The 4743-nt window shown below is 42.5% G+C and overlaps 1 long non-coding RNA gene across 1 annotated transcript; it reads right to left on the bottom strand.

Moving 5' to 3' along the window:
* Nucleotides 1–1442: 1442 nt before the first annotated feature.
* On the bottom strand, nt 1443–4091 carry LOC139833179 (uncharacterized). Its single transcript, XR_011748442.1, has 3 exons — nt 3971–4091; nt 2652–2713; nt 1443–1678 (listed from the first exon to the last, which is right to left on the bottom strand). It is a non-coding gene; the product is annotated as an uncharacterized lncRNA (long non-coding RNA).
* Nucleotides 4092–4743: the final 652 nt, after the last annotated feature.

The raw sequence follows: 4743 nt of genomic DNA, 5'->3' as shown, positions 1-4743 counted from the left end.
GGCGACGGACTTCATCTAGCAGCTCCTTTTCCGACAGTTCAGCAACATTGATCATGGCCTCATCTTTTGGACCCGTATACAACCACATTGGACGAACTCTTGCCACGACTGGTTGGACCCGATGATACGTCCCAAACGTATCTATAATTTCTTATGTTCCATGCTACTTTTATGATGATACTCACATGTTTTATACACATTATATGTCATTATTATGCATTTTCCGGCACTAACCTATTGACGAGATGCCGAAGAGCCGATTCTTTGTTTCTGCTGTTTTTGGTTTCAGAAATCCTAGTAAGGAAATATTCTCGGAATTGGACGAAATCAACGCCCAGGGTCCTATTTTTGCACGAAGCTTCCAGAAGACCGAAGGAGTCACGAAGTGGGGCCATGGGGCGCCGCCACAGTAGGGCGGCGCGGCCAGCATAGGGCCCACGCGGCCCTGCTGTGTGGGGCCCCCGTGACGCCCTTTGACCTGCCTTCCGCCTACTTAAAGCCTCCGTCGCGAAACCCCCAGTACCGAGAGCCACGATATGGAAAACCTTACAGAGACGCCGCCGCCGCCAATCCCATCTCGGGGGATTCAGGAGATCGCCTCCGGCACCCTGCCGGAGAGGGGAATCATCTCCCGGAGGTCTCTTCATCGCCATGATCGCCTCCGGATCGATGTGTGAGTAGTTCACCCCTGGACTATGGGTCCATAGCAGTAGCTAGATGGTCGTCTTCTCCCCATTGTGCTATCATGTTAGATCTTGTGAGCTGCCTATCATGATCAAGATCATCTATTTGTAGTCCTTCATGTTGTGTTTGTTGGGATCCGATGAATATTGAATACTATGTCAAGTTGATTATCAATCTATCATATATGTTATTTATGTTCTTGCATGCTCTCCGTTGCTAGTAGAGGCTCTGGCCAATTTGATACTTGTGACTCCAAGAGGGAGTATTTATGCTCGATAGTGGGTTCATGCCTCCATTAAATCTGGGACAGTGACAGAAAGTTCTAAGATTGTGGATGTGCTGTTGCCACTAGGGATAAAACATCGATGCTTTGTCTAAGGATATTTGTGTTGATTACATTACACACCATACTTAATGCAATTATCTGTTGTTTACAACTTAATACTGGAAGGGGTTCGGATGATAACCTGAAGGTGGACTTTTTAGGCATAAATGCATGCTGGATTGCGGTCTATGTACTTTGTCGTAATGCCCTGATTAAATCTCATAGTACTCATCATGATATATGTATGTGCATTGTTATGCCTTCTTTATTTGTCAATTGCCCAACTGTAATTTGTTCACCCAACATCTGCTATCTTATGGGAGAGACACCGCTAGTGAACTGTGGACCCCGGTCCTATTCTTTACTGTAGCGACCTCACCCTTTTAAGGTGCCGATCTCTGTGTGTATCTGTGCTAGTCCCTGGATCAATCGCTAGCACACACAGTACAAGATGTAATACCAAGAAACAAAGGTCTTTATTACATCGTATGATCCAAAATTTACATAAAGGATTACAAATTGCATAGCACGAGGCTAGCATATCATCAGAGTTTCACAACGAATAAACATAGATAGCATGGAGTCCTTCGTCTTCATGTGCCACAGGGGAGCATGTCGAGGATAGACTCGTAACCCTAACCATCGTAACTCACTCGTCTTTCAAAAGATCTGCAACATGAAAAGTTACAGCCACGAATGGTCAATACTTTGAATGTATTGGCAAGGACACTTTTGTGGACTCAAAAGGCAACCTAACACTTAAGTGTACATACGCGAGTAGAGCTCAGGTTCATTTTGCATAAAGCCAATTTTTCCCTATCATTTCTCAAAACCTTTTTCTTTCAATCTAATTAGCAGTAACATTGGTAAAACCCCAATGTACCAAATTAATAGTAGCATTGGTAAAGCCCCAATGTACCTTCCTACCCTTATTCACCCATCAAATTTTTATTTAATAAAATTGGGATGAGGAGATCTTCGAACAAGGACTTGTCAGTTCGCTCAAATTGTCCATAACCGGGGACACGGCTAAGTACTTAGATTTTACACTCTCGAGAGGTTGTACACCTTTACCCACATGGCCAGGTCAATCCTTCTACCTCGTTGCACATTTTGCTTAAGGACAGGTGTAGACCGTGGCCGAGACCTTCTGTGTGTAATCGCCCGAACCATTCCCTAAGGGCCACGCCCCCACCTACAGTATCCCTCTACCACCACCTGGCCCCTAGGATCCGGGTTCATACAACATACTTTGTCAAGCCAGAGCCATAGTAGCATGTGGTTGTACGTGAAGCTAATGAGCAAGATTTGTCTACAATCTCTTTAAGCCTGGGTGACTTTCCGCAAGTGTGCACTAGCACCAGGGTCTTGCCCCCTGATACAGCCACCCTCTCCATAACTCCACCATTCACCCAGGTAATTCATTAAACTTAGTTGTTTTTCCTTAACCTCTATCAAAACCTTTTTCCATGGCATAGCAGGTAACAACTAAATTTAATGGCGACAAAGGGAGTCTAGGAGTGGTGTAGCTAAACTACTAGGATTTAACAGCAGGCAAAAAGCATAAACCCTAGACATGTCTACTATAAAAACATTACTGTGCAAGAATTAAAAACTGGGACATTTGGTGTGTGTCACTTGCCTTTTTGGTAGTTGATGAGCGTTCTCTTTTCTTTCAACAAAACACGTCGCTCTCCATACGAACTATAAGATAAAATATAGCACAACATAAACACACAATTCATAACAACATAATACAATCAAGACAAACAATTGGAAAACGTTCTATGGTACTAAGGTGTGGCATGAGGTTTGGCTTGCAAGGTATAGCTTTGAGAGATGGAATGGATGGTTCAAATAGTTGGAAAGAAAATATATCCCTCTTGGTACATTTGGTATAGATCAATTTTACTAAGTCAAAATTTCAGAAAGAAAAGATTATCCAAGTTAATTGCTTAGAAGGAAAAGATTGACAAGGGCATATGGTTAAGGGTTGTTTGCTACACAAGGATGGATAATTAGAATGATGATTGTGTTTAGAAATTCCCGCAAGCATCGCAAGTGCAAGTCAAAATGCAACTTGACATAGTGTGAAAACACTTATCAAAGTAGCACAAGATCACACATATACTTGCGTATGAAGTAATGATATATTGAAATACTCAAATAACTCATTTGAAATTTGAATAGTTTAAACTAAGTGCAAGGTTGAATGACATGGGGTTGGATAGACATGAATGATATTGGGATTTGGTGCGCGGATCCTAACGGATAACAAGGGTTCAAAACATGTGCTATGTAGTAGAGTGTCTTCACATAACAATTGCACATGGGAAAATCTATAGCTAAGATTTGTCACCATTTACTCAAATAACTCAATTGTCATTTGAATAATATAGACTAGGATAATATATTGTGGAGAGATGTGATCATGGAACATGATGAATGTGTCTAAATGTTTTTTTTATAGATGAAAAACCGTGTTGCGGATCATAAAAATACTGCGAAAACAAAATGTGCTAAACTGACATGCAAAATGTCTAAAAATTATCTACACATTTTACTGATTCCAACGATATAAAATTTGTTGAAAACCGACGTGTAGAACTCATGATATGGATTTTACAATACGAGGTTAAAATCTAGTGGTGTCCGAAAATTTGTCTGAACAAGTTGTTCGGATGGAGAAACTTCCTACATAAAAGTTGTAGAGAATAATTTTATAAACTTAACGCAAGAACCAGTATTCAAAATGGAGATCTAGAGTTAAAGTTACGGAATTTCAAAGTTACTCATGAGCTAGATCAAACTACAAATTCGATCGGATCGATCGGATGTCCAGCTACCCGGCCAGTACACTGGATTCAGATCTAACGTTCTAAAATGGGTCACCATACATCTACTCTACTCTGAACTTAGCACTACGGATCAGACTAAAACGTGAGTGGAAGAAGGGATTACCGCGGCAGAATGTTGAAACGATCGATAGCGCTGCGGCGTAACGGCGTCGTGCTGTGTGCTTGCGCGCGAGCAGAGGGAAAGAGGGCAGCAGCGCGGCGTGTAAGCAGAGAGGAAGTGCAGCTGCGCTGTGTGGCGTGCGGCTTGGGGGCTCCAGGCAGGGTATAAATAGAGGCATGGCTGTCCAGGTTCAGAGGATGAACAACGCGGGCGTAACGCGCGGGCGGAAATCGCGCGAGTATTACTTGCGAGCGTAGGCGTTAGCTGGGGGCGGTGCGCGGGGGTCGAGTGCGGGTCGCGCGTGGCTGCGTGGGCTGCTGGGGCGCGGGGTGGGCTGCGGGCGGGGCGCGGGTGCGGGGTTGGGCCGTGGTGTCGAGCTGGGCCGTTCGGCCAGCGCACCCTTTTCCCCCTTTTCTTTCAGAGTTCTTTTGGAGTACCAAAAATAGCCAGAAAATAGCAAATAAAATATGTGTGGAATCCTCTTGAAAAGGACTTTAATATGGAACCACTTTTACAACCAAAAAGAAACTTTGTAAAACCAAAGTTGGCATACATGCCAAGTGGCTATTAGTGCCATTTTCAGATTTAAAATATATTCTCAAAAAAATGATTTTAAAATTTTCAAAACCTCCGAACAAAAATAGAATTTTATTGGAAAATATTTTAAAACCAAGTTTTATGAAAACTCTATTTTGGAAATACCTTTTTAATAAACACGAAAGTTTTAATTCCTTGTGAAATTTCAATTATGGCAAACAAACAAACAAACACTCGTT

The sequence above is a fragment of the Lolium perenne genome, chromosome 7 (genome assembly GCF_019359855.2).
Source record: "Lolium perenne isolate Kyuss_39 chromosome 7, Kyuss_2.0, whole genome shotgun sequence".
NCBI classification, from domain to species: Eukaryota; Viridiplantae; Streptophyta; class Magnoliopsida; order Poales; family Poaceae; genus Lolium; species Lolium perenne.
Note: the sequence above shows the minus strand (reverse complement) of the source record. Positions and strands in the feature narration are given on the sequence as shown.